We start from the raw sequence: 16,330 nt of genomic DNA on the forward strand, positions 1-16,330 counted from the left end.
TCTCTGAAGGCCTCTTTCAAATCTTTAATGAAACGAGCCTCTTTGGACAAGGAGTGGCCCATTCTTGAACTTTGCAGGACAGATGACTCACCTAATGACGGGTCCGGACGATTGGGAACTGTCATGAAATCCAGACGATCGTGATCCTTAATCTGTCCTGGGGGTGACCCATGCCTCGAGCCCCACGTCGGGCGCCACCTGATCTGGCCTGCTGGTCAAGTTATTCGGGGGAACGAGGAGGGACACAACTTGTGAATAAAGAATGGGCGAGAGAGACAACAGGACTCAAGGAAGCATTGTTTGTCAAGAGCCGTTTACTTAGTGGAGCAGAGCATATTTAAAGCAAAAATCTTGGAGGGAAAGGGAAGAGGAAGGAGGGAGATGGAAGGTTACAAAATCTTCTGGGGTTGAGCTCCGGGGTGACAGGTGGGGAGGGGGTGGATTTCCATGAATGTTCTTTTCTCAGGGCCAAGCTGGATCCTTGTGATTGTCAGGCAGGATGTTAATCTCAGGGTTCTCATCCTTGTGATTGTCAGGCAGGATGTTAATCTCAGGGTTCTCAATTAGCTGGGGCAGGATGTTTATCTCAGGGCTCTCATGGTTCCCAACAATATATGTGTGTGTATTTATATATATCATATGTATAACACACAACATATATATACATATGTATGTATATGTATATATATATGTATATATATATACATATATATATATATATCACACAATCTAAGCATTTTATATGCATACATGAAATTCCCAGTCAATAGGAAAGAATGGTCAAAAAAGAAGTTGAATATTGGAACCTCCACCTCCTGCTGCTAAACTGTCTTTCCACAGAATCTGTCTCTTGCATACAGTGTATATTTGGATCATGGACTTGGATCATGGTCTCTGCTTTGTCAATTTCTTGAACTGTTTGATCTATTTACTGTCTCTGAAAACATTCTAATAAAGTTAGAGTTACTTCTGCCATTTGGCTCTCTGTTTTCTTATGCCTATCACTAGTCCCATAGTACTGCTTTCTTGTACATTGGACATTTTTGCTAGTATCTCATTGGATTTCATACTTTTTCTCTTTCTACATGTGGCATTTGTGAGTTATTTTCTTAGTGGTTTCTCTGGGAATAACGTTAGCATGCTACCTAAAAAGAATATGATTCAAATTAACACTTCCATGAATACAACAACACACAGAGGTGTGCCTGTATAAAGTAGGGAGCAAATATAATTTTTAAGCAAATATTTTGACATTTTTCTTTATGTATGGCTCATAATATATGCATTTCAAAGGTTGTGTAGGTTGTTTTGTTAAAATTCACCCTCAAGTTGTATACACTGACTCATCTAGAAAAAGTACTTGTTTTTGAAGCCAGTAGGAAAGTATGAGTAGAGAGAGTCATTGCCCTAATGATCGCAGGTTGGCATTTGTGAAATGGCAGTTTATATCAGTCAGAATGAACTAGTCAACTGTTCATTCGTGCATGTTAGCTCCCAACTTTATTATGGAGAGATGTATTATTAATCATCTCAAAATTCCACAACCCAGGACACCCAAGAGATTTAAAGCTATCTCTAACTCTCCATAGCATACTCTCATTATTTTAACATTATCTTAGTTATTATAAGCACCAAGGGTCCAACCTGAAAGGAAAGTATTCTCGTTGTTATCTGTTTTTGTTCCCTAGCATAGACTTAAAATACAAAAATAAAATTAAAACCAATATAATAAATCATCAAACAAAAAAACCTGAGCTCCCTCATGTCCCATATCTCCTTATAGAGGACAACTCATTAATTCACAGCTTATTTTATCCCATGATCCATATTCATATTTAATATTGTTCTACTGAAATTGAAAAAAATATAAAGGTAGAATTGAAACAGGATGAAAATTCTCTCAAAATAAAAGAGAGAAATCTGACAGCAAAGAGGTTATTAGTATAAATGGGGAGCATCACTTGACTGCAGGAAGCAAGTCCTTCCACATAGAGAGCTCTTCATCTGAGGGCTATTCACACCTGAGGGATAAAGCCACTCAGACTCTAGACCTCCATAATAGAATGAACTCCACAGACTCCTGCTCTTGTCTATTACACGGGTTAGCCAATTTACCCAGGGGCAACCCTTTTGTTCTCTGGGTGATATATGAACTCAACTGTCAGTGGTGTCATCATTATGGTCTGTTCTTGTGACTCTGGTTTGCAGCCCAGCCCTGTGCAAAATACCACAGATGAAAATAACTGAGTACCTCCTGCTTCTAGGCTATGAAAATGAATCCATATTTGTATCAAGTGACTTGAGTTATCAGATGATGGTGGTACTCAAAGTAAGAACTAACCCTGTGTATTAATCGGGGATCTTTGGAGTCACAGAATTTATAGAATATATGTATCCCTTATATATGGAATATAGATACATATAAAAATTCCATACATATGGAATTTAATGGAATGACTTATAGGCTGCCCTCCAACAAGTCCAACAATAGCTATCTGTGAATGGAAAGTCAAGAATCCAGTAGTTGCTCAGTCTCACAAGATGGGGGTTTTAGCTTGTCTTCAGTAACAAAGGGCTCCAATGCTAGTGAATGAATGGGTGTTATAGCAAGGCAAGAGCAAAAAGCAAAAGCTTCCTTTTTCCATGTCCTTATATAGGTTTCCAGCAGAAGCTGTAGCTCAGAATAATATTGTGTCTTCCCACCTCAAGATCCAGATTGTCATTGTGTGCCTTCCTTACCTCATAGTTTGGACTAGAAGTAGATTCACCCACTTCAAACCAAGCAGAAAATCTTGTACTGGTGTGCTCCTCATTTCTGGATTGTAATTCATTCTAGATACAGTCAAGGTGACAGCCAAGAGTAGCCATCTACCCTAAAAGGTTATTTTTCCTAAGTTGCATACTGACTATAGTTGTTTTCTGATTTGTTCTCAGCCTCCTGTACGCAGTGACCCAGAAGCAACAGTTCCCAATACTGCTGGCCTCAGGACAGGTAGAAGATACCATGGTAAAGCTCATGAAGACTTGGAGTTTCCTCTTTCTGGCTAACCACATCAGTTATGCTCATGGTTCATTGGAAAGAGCAGGCCATGTGCTCGAGTATAATGGAAATGGGCAGAGGCACATGTGATCTTCCTGTAAGGAGTAGCACCTCTGGCAAGGCAATCCATTGTGAGATGTGCAGCTGAGAAGATGGACACACAATGACGATCTCCTAAATGTTAGTTAGAGAGCTAACTCTCTAGGCATTCATCAGTAATTGAGCTTTCAGAAATCATAGAAACATTTTAAAATCTTGGTGTTCAATAGAACAACAAATACCCACATATTGCTAACCTGTCTAGTGTCTAAGTAAAACTTGACTGCCAATTTAATTGGACTAGAATCAACCAAGATCTCCTATAGGTGAGTATATGAGGTTATCTTTTCAGAAGGATCAAATGAAGGAAGAAAACTCACCTTAAAAGCACAGGATCTGAGTCTGAGACCCCAAATCTTCATTTTAAAAAAGCCAAGTGTGGTGAATCACACTTGTCAACCCAGTACTGGAGAGACACGGGCAGGCAGATCCTACAGGCTTGTTGAAAGCCAGCTCAGCCTTTTTGGTGAATTATACGCCTCTGAGAATATATTAGTTTTTTTCCTGTTGGTGTGGTCACCCTGACAAAAGCAACTATGGGAGAAAGGGCTTGTTTTGGTTCAGAGTCTAGAGTTGGAGTCTTCATGGTAGGAAAGCCATGGGGATAGAAGCTTGGGGTAGCTACATTTGCATACACATCGGGAAGCAGAGAGATGTAAATGCTTGTGATCAGCTTGCTTTCTCCTTTCTCTACATTCCGGGGCCTCAGCTTAGGAAATGGTAGTCTACAGAGGTTGGGTTTTCCCATTAATTAACTGATTCAACATAAACTCCATAGGTATGGTCTGAGGCAAGTCTCCTAGATGACACCAGATCTAGTAACATTGATGACTAAGACGATAAGCAACCACAGAGATCCTGTCTCAAAAATAAAGATGGACAGTGTCTAAAGAAAGATACCCAGGATTTTCCTCTGACAGCTGTATGCATGTACACATAGGTTAATATTCACCTCCATGCACCTGTACAGACAAAAACATGCATACACAAATATATAAAGGCCACAGCTCTAATTGGAAATGAAACTAAACGTGCGATGTTTTTAGAGTATGGAAGGAAGGGCTGCTTAAGACTAAGCATGCATTCCATGCCAGCAAAGAGGAGATGCTTTGGCTTTATCACACATGACAGTTATATCAAAAAGGAATAGTGAGGTATCTTCATGTTGATGTCCCAGTGCCTACACTCTACAATTACTTACTCTGTCTGCATGGAGTACATCATTCCCCTGACAGGATACTGAGTGTTTTCTTTGTAAAAGAAACAGACAATGGCATCCATACAGGGAAAAAGACACAGACAGAATGCTCTAGAACTGGTGTTTATTTCAAGTGTCTCCAGAAAACTACAAATACTTTTGGGAAGAGGAAAACGATATCTTGAATGACATGGATTTTACTTGGCAGGCTAGATTATGTGAAACCAAGCCAATATTAATTAAACAATATGAATTAATTATTTGGACACATGTGTAGCATCCTAACATTAGCAAGTTAATAGTCAGAAATTCACTATTCATGCCCTTTGTACAATGAGGCTGGGCATAGTGAACCCGTAACAAACTAGAACATGTCAGAGTAACCCTGGCAAAGCATTCATACTTGAGAGAACCTAGGGGAGTTGGAGAACAGGCCTGGAGCAAGAGGGAAGTCGAGGCATGTCTAAACCCTGAAAATGCCATCTTGAGACCAGCCTGAGTAAGGATTTCTCCTTCCTGTCCTGGGCCTGAATGTCCCAGGATATGTAGCCCTATGACACCTGCCTCTACCACTGTTGAGGTAGTCAGGTAGCTTGATGGTTAAATTACAGGTTTAACTTCTTCTTTACCTGTAAGGACATGTTCAACAGCTCTTGGACTCACACTTCATGGAAATGAAGCATTCCCAGTACTTCTGCCAATGATGTATACTCATCCCCCAAGCACCTACCCACTCCCCAAGGCCTATACATCCCTCATTACTCCTGAATAAAGAGAGTTGTAACACTGAAAACTATCTTGGAGACACATGCACACACCAAAGACAACTGAGTTCCTGGGAACCCACCCAGCCAGCCACCCAGCTCACAGGCCAAAGAACCTATCATATAATCGAATCTACATTATTTCATGGAGTTTTGTGATTGGAAATGTGAGGGTTTGGTGGGACTTTGCTTATATATTTGTTTTATTATAGAAATGTACATTCCATATATTCTCTGTGCTGGAACCTGCAATAGGTGCTATGTAAACCATAAAGATCGTGTGTGTGTGTGTGTGTGTGTGTGTGTGTGTGTGTGCGCACGCATGCGTGTGTGTGTGTGTGTGTGTGTGTGTGCGCGCGCGCGCGTGCGCGTTTTGAGGGGTTATGTGAACAAGTATATTTTTAAGCTATTTCAGTGTGAAAATAAGTTAAATAATTTATTTGTAAGTACTAGAATATACACTCTGACTATGAAGCAGAGTTAACCACAAATACACAGTGGAGTGAAGAGCTGAGAGTAATTTCACCATGAAGAAAGAATGAGATGTGTATTGATGAGCGGTTGAGAATATCTCCCTGCTCTGGTTTGGGGCTGTCAGTCAGTATAAGTTGAGGCCAAAGAGAAAGATTTCCCTTCAGAGGTTACCTCAACTTTTGCACACAAACTTCTACCACTATTGCTACCAACGAGAGCAAAATTAATTCTCAAATTAAAAAAAAATTTCAAAGATAGATTAATTCCTCTGAAAGGGCTGTAACACAAAATAACATAAACTGGGTAATTTAAATAATGGAAACGTATTTCTCAACATTCTGAAGGATGGGAAAAGTCGGAGATTATTAGATTGCTAACATTGGTTTCTGCTGAGGCTTTATTCCAATCAGTTACTATGTCACTGCTATGAGAAGACACCAGGCAAAGGCAACTTAAGGAAGAAAGGATTTATCTTAGTTCACAGTTTGAGGTTATTGTCATCATAGGAAGGAAGGCACGATGGTAGGAGTTGTCACATGGTGACCACACTCCTACCATCAGCAGAGAGAGATAAGTGGTAGTATTTGGCTCACCTGTACATTTTTTTTTGCTCAGTCTTGGAATGATTCTGCCCACCATTGGATGTGCCTTTCTCCCTCAACTAACCCAAACTAGAACATCACTCACACACAGACAAAACATGCATTTCCTGTGGAGACCTTAATTTCCATTAGGTGACAGCATTTCCCTCTCTTCTTTTGATTACCCCCTTTCCTTCCTTATGCAGCTCCTCAAAGAGAGGCCTGTCCCACTCCTTTTCCTGAAGTAAAATAGGATTCCAGTCTTATTTGATGAGGCTCTTCTTTATAAACTAATTTAATTTTCATTATCTCTAACATGTAGGTGAACTACACTGTTGAGTTCCATCTGACATATGCTTGAAGGTGGAGGTACGTTCAGGCAACAGTAGTGAAACTGATATAAATGAACAAGTTGTATTGTGCAGGATCCACAAACAGGCTCCAATGGTAACTGTTGCCTGTTTCAGGGCCTTGACTCAGCTAAAGACATTTGTAACCATATAACTGAAACATAATTCAATTTTAAAGCAGGTAAAGCTAATACATTTCTCACTCCAGTTTTAAATAATATTTCCCATACCCACAGCACCTATTTGATTATGCTGGCAGGAAGTCAAGACATACAGAGCCCACTTCTGTCTAATCAAAATTAATATGCAGTATTAATTGGAGGTATACTGGCATGCAGCAGTAAAACATTCCAGTTAGATGCAAATGCTGCACAGAAATCAATGTACATAGCAACATAAATGGCTGGAGAAAGGGACTTAAACCTCCATGTCAAAGGTCATGATGCTTATTTAAAGTAGGAAGATGTAAGCAAGTGAAAACCCTTCCTTACCATTGTTTCTTCATGAGATTCTCAAAACTGACATATTTCAGGGACCCCAGAACCAGACTACTAACAGAAATGCAAGCATTAACACAACCAATATTGTGACATGTATAAAATCCAAAATGTCCTCGTAGACTGAACCAAGTGCATTCAGCTTGGGGAGTTCTCTGGAAAGTGTTTCTTTCCAACCATGGGTTTAAAAAGAGGTCCTGGAAGCTTCTGCCTGCAATATTTTCTTTCTTCCCTTAAAGGCAACCAGTAATTTGTAGACAACAAAACCAAAAGACACTAACTGTCTAAGTCAACTTGAGTTTCCACAGCACATCATGAATTGGATAACTTAAATAATAATATTTATCTTTCACGGGTCCATATGCCATTGCAATTGATTCATAGATAGATAGATAGATAGATAGATAGATAGATAGATAGATAGATAGATAGATAGATAGATAGATAGAGATAAATGTAGATAGATAGATATAGATGGATGTAGATAGATAGATAGATATAAAAATAGACATATAGATAGATATAGATATAGATATATAAGTTTTCTATTGTGATGGCTTAAAACCTTATCACAGAGTTTTATTGCTATGATTAGACATCATGACTAAGGCAACTCTTTAAATGGTAAGCCTTTAATTGAGGCTGGTTTACAGAGTCAAAGGTTTAATCCATTATCATCATGATAGGAAGCATGGCAGCACACAGGCAGACACGGTGCTAGAGGAGCCTAGAGTGAAGAATAAAGCCAATGAAGGAGACTGCATTTGTTTTACACTGGGCAAAGCTTGAGCATTTAATACCTCAAAGCCTTACCTCCACAGTGACACACTTCCTCTAACAAGGGCATACCTCCTCCAATAAGGCCAGAGCTTCTAATAGTGCCATTCCCTATGGCTAAGCATTCAAACATATGAGTCTATGGAGGTCATACCTATTCAAACTTCCACATTCCACTCCCTACCCCCCCATAGGCTTATAGCCATAACATAAAGCAAAATGCATTTAGTCGAACTTCAAAACTCCTCATAATCTATCAAAGTCTCAACAATGGTTAAAAGTCCTTTAAAGTCTCTTCTGAGATTCATCCGTCCTCAGAATGGGTGTCAGCTGTCTTTGCCTGTGAAGTATTCTCACCAGCCTGTCTTTGCAGTTTTATAAGGAGGGTTTCCCTGTACCAATTTCCATGGGAGGGTTGACTGTTTCCACGTGAGGACTCATCCAAATGGGCTTATTGCCCTTAATGTTCTCAATGTCTTTTTTGTGGCCGTTTATGAATATCTGTATTCTCTGGACAAATTCACATTTCTCTACAGCTCTTCTCTTTTCTCTTTTAAACAACTTTTAAAATCCTTCTAGGAAGCACTTCAAAGTTACTCTCTACTGTACTTATTGCCCAGTTCCAGAGTGGCTTCCATATTTTAGGTATTTTTTTTTCACAGCAGCACCCAACTCCCTGAGTTAATTTCTGTGTCAGGAAAAGATGTATAGAAAAGTATTGTCATCCTCCTTTATCTGAAATCTTCCTTTCCATACTTCCCATTACCCATTTTCAACCGTAGCTTTAAAGTATTCAATGAAATTTTCTATAAATTTACAATTAATATACTTTAAGATGCATGACAATACCTCATACTGCCCTGTTCTATCCCTCCTGAGTCACAAATCATCCCTGTGCTCAGTGTATCCACCCTGCATACGTTATCTTCTCATCAGTTACATAGTAACCATTAGAGTTAAGATGGACTGGCACCTTATGTTCATTCAATCCTTATGTTACCTAATGATGATCCAGGAGTACAGAAACAGCAATACTAGTAAACTTAATGTGCCAAATGAAATCTCTAATATGCATTCATAAAATTAAAAATTTTTAAATTAAAAATAATGAGAATTTTTCACAGGTGGGTTTGTACAGTAAAATGCATGGGCTATATAGCGTGTGGTGCTGACACGCATTTGGGCTCTCAGAAGATACCTCTGTGGGAGAGGAAGCCATCTTCCCCCTAGGAGAAAAGACTGTACAGCTTCACTGAGTTCTAGAGAGGGATTTAAGATCAAGGTAGGAGTACCATAGGGGGAATCAGAGAGGAGTGGGAAGAAGGAAGGAGGGGGGAGCTCTACTCTTCTTCACTAATATCCTGGAAGCCAGTCCTTCTCTGAATGACACCATCTAAAATTTAGCATCTTCCAAAAGCTACCCTTTTCCAAACACCATGAATTTCAGAGTTATAAATTTTGTGAGAACACAAAAACTGAGTTCATAGTCCAGGCTAAATCCTCCTCAGGCTTCTTCAGTCATTATTAGAAACTAGGAACTCACTCAATACAATTAGGACTGAAAAACTTGCCCAGAGAGAGGACTGGTTGCCTTCTCCAACCCAGCTGACCTGCTGCATTCAGGAGGCCCTGCATTTGGCATGACTCTCTGCTAGCATTGTGTTGTGATTTTTAACAGTAATGTAACAAAGAGTCCCCTGATTTCATTTCACATGGGACCTGAGATTTATGCAGCTGCTCTACCCACGATAGAGAAAATAATGCCGGGCAGTGGTGGCACACGCCTTTAATTCCAGCCCTTGGGAGGCAGAGGCATGCGGATTTCTGAGTTCAAGGCCAACCTGGTCTACAGAGTGAGTTCCAGGACAGCCAGAGCTATACGGAGAAACCCTGTCTCAAAAACAAAACAAAACAAAACAAAAAGATAGGGAAAAATGAACTGGTGACAGGTGATGGGAACTTGTACACAGAATAACACATCATTGGCAAATCACAATGCAAAGGAAAGGTTCGGTTGGATCCAATCTTAGTCAAAAAGAACCACCCACATCCCCACCTTCACTCTCACCCATGCATGCTCAGTAAGTAATTCACAAATACAAACACACTCTCCTGCTGTGTCTTCACCTTCAACACCCCTTCACAGGTCCCAACAGCGAGTATTCCTACTGATTGCATTTAACCATGATGATGCTTGGTCTACTTGGTTACAATCCATCCTTACTCAGTTTGATTTGTCACAAATCATCTTTGCTTAATAGGAGAGCAGACACAAGGTTAGATCCTCAGCAAATTAGCCTGAGGGTTTTGTGGTTTTGGTTTTTGCTTTTAGAATTGCATAAGTGAGTACTGCACTTACACCATCCCCAACCTGACTACTCACCCTTCCAATTCCTCCCATGTTCTCCAAACTTCCTCCCAAGTTCAAAAACATTTTTTAAGTTATTATTGTTACACACAGACACACACAGACATACACATATGTACTTACACAGACACACATATGCATGCATATATACATGTATATACACATACATACATATACACACATATGCATACATATACACACACGTATACACACACACATACACTACTGAGCCAATTTTGTGTGGTTCTGTATTGTATAGGCCTGACCACTTGGGACTGGATAACTGAGGCCTGACTTGTTTCAAAGTTCAAAAAAGTAAAAATTAAAAATTAAATGAACTCTTTGATAAAATATTTTTGTTCCAAGATTATTTCTTTCTTGTGAAAAAAATTCAAAAATTAAAGCGACTGTAAAATGTTGGACAGTTCTTCTTCTCACTGTAGCCTTCCATGAAGACTGTGCTAACACAGCGTTAAGTGTTGATGAGCCTGCCAACAGTTATCAACTTCAAGGCTACCCTTACTTCTATGCAAATAAGTTCACATTTCTTTGCTTACCACTCTACTAGCTTCATACATTTCTCAAGCAACTTTTAATGACAGATCACTAAAGTGTTAGGAAAATCTCACACAATAATAACTCTAACTGCAACATGAAAGCTACTAAAGCTCATGGTGAAAGATCTAGCTATATTTTTTATTTCTACCTAAAAGTGCAATATTTTTCATTTCCCGAGCATTTTGACAGTTTCCTAGGAGTTCAAAATGATATACAAATGTCCACCTCAAGCAAGTAACCTTCTTTTCAATGCCAAATTGGATGCCAGGCTTTCTCCTAAGTACAGTTTGGGTTTATTGAAAATGAACAGGAAGTGATTTCTGGTTTTATCAGGAAAGACTATCAAGATGGGATGGTGCCAACAGAAAGCAGGGTGTGGAAACCAATACTGCTCAGGGAGACAAAATAATTTCATATGGTCAGAAGACAGAAGAGAGCCTCTTAATTGATGTAAACAGAGAAGAGAACAAATTGCAGTTATAGGGGGGAGCATAACAGGAAGTGGCAGAGAGCAGAATTATGGGTATGAATAGGTTTCAAAACATGTGCAGACCATGATTAGACTGAAGAAAATTATGAAGGTTTTGGCAACTCTAGGCTCTTACAACTCAACGTAAGACCCATAAACCTCTGCTTGCAAGCGAGTGTTGTACAGCTATCTCAGAACATTAACATTCCCTCTCAGAAGGGGAAGAGAGTCTCCTTGCTGGTTCAATTTGTAAACCTCAGGAAATTCAAAGAGTCACAAGACTCAAGAAGTTCCTCCCCAAGGTTATATCATCAGTAGACTATTGGTGGGTAGAGGAGCCTCTCATTAGTGGAATCGCCTGCAAGCTGGGCAGGGAGCCAGAGTGATGCAGCCTGCGTGCGTATCACCCATGGTGGGGTCATATTTTTGATGATTCAGTTGCCCAACTTTCATATCCAAGGTGAGTGGTATCTGTTCATGCATGGCCAGGGAAAGTCGCTCAACACTCATGCTACCCTCAGGCTACTGGTATAGATGTGCATATCATAGTATCACTACAAGGTTTGCAAAATATAGTTCTTCTTTGCTTCCTGCGTAAGCTCATCTGGGAGCTGCCAAGGCAGTATGTCTGGCCTTCACCTCTGTGTCTACCCTCCCAAGCCACTTCCCTTTGTTCCCTTGGGCTCACTACGGATAACCCTCCCCCCTCCTTTATTCATAGACACATTAAAAATCTCATTGGAGACTCAAGACTAACATTCTGAATTTTTTTAACAAGTAATTACAGTGAATGTTAAACTAACCTGATAATATAATGAACAACATTGGAAGCCAGCGGATTAAGAAGAAAATTATATTTTTAACTCCAGTGCAACAGAATGGTTGTAGATTGCATATAAAAAAAAAACTTTGTATATTGTTGGGTACGACAGTAAGCATGGCTGATATGATTTTAGATGTATTATAATGACGTACCAGGTGTCAGTTGTCAGTTGTATCGCACAGCAGCATCCTTGTTAGTCTGGATGCCAAGGTCCCTGGAATTGACCCTTCTTCTGAAGCCTGTAGCCATAGCTTGCCAACGGTCATTGTCTCCCTGAGCCCTCACATGGTCTCTTATGTGTCTGTGTCCAAGTCTTCTCTTCTATGCCATACAGACTTGAATCCCACCATGACAGGCTAATTTTAAACTTAATTAACTCTATAAAAATCCTATCGCCAACTACAGCTACATCCTGAGGTATTAGGGATTAGTACTTGGCGATACATGACTTAGAAGGGGCAGAGTTCACCTTCCAATAATGATAATGTTGCAATATGAATTATTTTCTCATACCCCAGACCTTCAGTAAATCATGCAGTAGAGAGTTAATATAGAAATGGATGGTGAGCCTGGGACAATAGTTTGGTTGTTAAGAGTACTGGCTGCTCTTCCAGAGAACAAGATTCAGTTCCCGGTACCACATGGAGATTCACCAGTATGGTGGTTTAATTAGGTGTGACTTCCATAGACTCATGAATTTGAATGCTTGGCTCATAATATGTGTCACTATTCAGAAGTGTGGCCTTGTTAGAGGAAGCATGTTACTGGAATGGGCTTTGAGGTCATATGTGCTTGACCTATACCCAGTGGGACACCCTTCTTTTGCTGCCTTCGTATCAAGATGCAGAACTCTTAGCTCCTTCTCCAGCACCATGCCTGCCTGCACTCTGCCATGTTTTCTGCCATGATGATAATAGACTAAACCTCTGAAACTATAAGCCAGCCCCAAATAAATGTTTTTCTTTCTAAGAGTTGTCGTGGTCATTGTGTCTCTTTACAGCAATAAGACAACCACCATCCAGAAATCCAGCTCCATGGACCCAGTGCACTCATCTAACTTCCACAGACACCAGGAACATACATGGTATACATGCATTTGCTGGGGTAAAATACTCATGCACAAAACAAATAAAAAAATCTAGAAGAAGAAAAGAGGAAGGAGGAGGCAGAAGAGAAGAAGGAGGAGGTTTAGGAAGAGGAGGGAGAGGAGGAAGAGTTACAAGAGGGTGGATGCAGCTTGGTGCTGAAGCACTTGCTGAGTAAGCACAAGGCCCTGAGTTTGGTCCCGGCTGTGAAAACAGGAAAGCAAAACAAAATCCCAGAATAGCAGAAAAAGATAGATCAAAATTCAAAGTCTAGACATAGTTATTTGTGTATATTTTGACTTGGGATCTAACTTTCACCAAAGGATAAAGAAAATAAATGATTGTTGCTATTGTGAATCAACTATTTATCTACTTAAAAGAAAAACTGGCCTTGATTTCTACATTACAGAGTTTACAACACAATTTCCAAGTAAATAGAAAGTTACCTGAACATTAAAAGTCATAACACATAGTCAAGACACAGTAACTTATTTCACGGAGCATCTATTTCTACATACCTCTAACTGTAAGACACAAAAGGGAAAGGAAAAAGTCCATTGATTTTTATGATGTAAAAAAAAAACAAAAACAAACAAAACAAAACAAAAAACAAAAGTGAAAACAAAATAAAATGACAAGGGACAACAGAACAAGAAGGAAGAAAAAGGGAAAGCAAATGAGACTGAGATGAAAGTGCCTGCCTGGGTGAATTCTGATGCTTCCAGTGACTGTAGACTGCTAAGCAAAAGCTGTAGTTCATGTGTAGACTTAGCTGGGTCACGGGAAGGAGTCCCTTTTAGACCTTCTCTCCTATGCTCCACCACGGAGATAGCAACTGTTGTAAGCTGCCTGGTGATAAAGTGAGATCTCTGGGGTCGTCAGGTGTGATGGAGAAACCCGGCTTCTCTGTCTGCCTGTCTCTCCCCACCCCAGTTTCTGTTCTGTCTTTTGTCTTCCTTCCTTCCTTTTCCTCCTGTTTATTTTACCACCAAGTGGGTCAGTGCTAAATGCTATACAGTAAAAACGAGCAGTTTGCTAGGTTTTCTCCAACTAGTTCATGACTTTTTCTTAACACAACACTGTTACAAGTGGCATGTGGACTTGAAGAGAGTGCATCTAACTATATGCTTGATTTGATCTCCAGGAACATACACGGTCCTATTTCACTGCACCTGCGGGAATGAAAAATTATACCTCAGCTCATATGTTTGAATAGCCAATATCAATTCTACTACTTCATTTTAAGCCTCTTTCCTTAGCAAAGTCACCTACTCTCCCTGAGGTGAAACATCAAAGCACTCTGTTGCATGGGAATATGAAATGAAATTCTAAGTCTGTGGTTATAACGAATGACTTGGTTCACACATTGGGCATACCAACAGAACCTCTTCTCTTCTAAACCTGACATCAATCTCATATTCTCAGTTGCGTAGAATCACAACCCAGTTCCAAATCACACAGCACAACTGTATTCAGATATGGATGCCATCCATTTTTTTTCAGAAAAAAATTATCATTGAAGTTGTTTTATTCCAGATTATAAGAAAGACAATCTAACGCTTTGATTACCAAAAAAAATTAAGAAATTATTTTAATAGTCAAAATTTCCATCAGATGGGTGATAGAGTTTTCATTATTACTGCATAAGTTTTCAATAGGATTTATCAGTACATCCCCAATAGTTCACAAATAACCTTGTGATAAGACGTGTACGTGGCACACATATCTATATTTCGGACCACAGTCTGAGGTTTCTAGATTTGCATATAGAGTATATTTCTGTATGCAGGAGGTCAATTAGACCATGTCTGAATTCACAAAACCACTTAGGAGAACTCTAACTCAGCTGAAATACCAAATTATTCTTTCTGGGTTGATGAGATTATAGATTCTTTTAAAATAAAAAAATCATTAGACTTTTGTGCATTTTTCTATTTTAATGAATACATAATATTTTAAAATCAGAATGAGCTTCATTTTAAAATAAAAGTAACTGGCATATGAATTACGAATTTTGTAGGTATTTGGTAGTTCTTGATATGAACCAGTAAATTAAATAAAACATATAAACCTTAGCAAACTGTTATGAGACATCATTGGCTCTGGGAACGTGACCACAGTGACCTTTAAGTTTAGATTTTAGTTTCCCTGGTGCAGAAGACACTGATAATTTAGATAGCTCATTTAGCATGAATTTTATAACAAGTCTGTATTGTTCATTGAAAATATAATTTATCTTGACTTCTACTGAGTTCAGAGCAAGTGGCACAACTAACCTTCTTCAAAGAGGGATCCTTTAAACCCAGAGTCATTAACCACTCATTAATTCACTCAGTGACTTAAAATGTTGACATTTTTAAACATATGACTCTATGGGCTTACTTGGAAGTTCTTTGGGTCTGATTTGGGGCAAACTCAGCAGGGCTGAAAGATGCAGGAGTCAGAGCAGTAAGTGGGAGAGGGGTACAGGACAGGTTCTTAGGTGTCTGGTCACTGGCTCCCTATTGGTAGTAGGTCACTACCCTCCCCTCTCTGACATGAGGGCATGGATATACTTGCATGCCCATTGCAAGAGTCCAGTGTCAAGAAAGGCTAAGCATGGAGATGACACTTGGTGGATTTTGTTCCATTCCTTTGTTTCATGCGAGTCCAGGCTGGCTATAAGTAGGGAAGAGTTAGAGCGATCACTGGAATTGTTTAGTGATAAACATTGCTTGTCCTCATGAATATTTTGGATAAGGAATACCTACTTCCATAGCCTCATGGATGTGGACACTTGTTCCCCAAACAATGATGCTCTTTGAAAAAGTCATAGAACCCTTAAGTGGTGGAGCTTCACTGGAAGAAATACATCACTGGGCATAGGCTTTGAGGTTGCGTGTCATAGCCCTACTTCCTGTCTGATCTCTTTGCTTCCTGTGTGTGGATGAAATGTGACTTACCTGCTCTGTAACTGCCAGCACGGCCTCACACTCTTTCTGCTGTGTCTTCCCCACCATGATGGGCTATATCTCCCAGGTACCCTACTCTCCTGGAACTATAAACCAAAATCAATCCCTTTCTCTAAGTCATGAACCAGAGTATTTCATCATAGCAATGGAAATCAAACTAGAACATCAGTTAAAATAAAATCTCCATGGTGCCAAAGTTCTGGGGCTCAAATTTAAATGATAATAAAATAATGGAGTCAGGATAGTCATGTTTAAAATCACGGTGTCCTGTTGGAACACTTAGATTTTTAAGTTCC

The 16,330-nt window shown here is 39.6% G+C and overlaps 1 pseudogene; it reads right to left on the minus strand.

The window, feature by feature from the left end:
* LOC116073714 overlaps positions 1–16,082 on the minus strand; it is a 93,084-nt pseudogene extending 77,002 nt beyond the window's left edge.
* Positions 16,083–16,330: the final 248 nt, after the last annotated feature.

Source organism: Mastomys coucha, unplaced genomic scaffold (genome assembly GCF_008632895.1).
Source record: "Mastomys coucha isolate ucsf_1 unplaced genomic scaffold, UCSF_Mcou_1 pScaffold23, whole genome shotgun sequence".
NCBI classification, from domain to species: domain Eukaryota; kingdom Metazoa; phylum Chordata; class Mammalia; order Rodentia; family Muridae; genus Mastomys; species Mastomys coucha.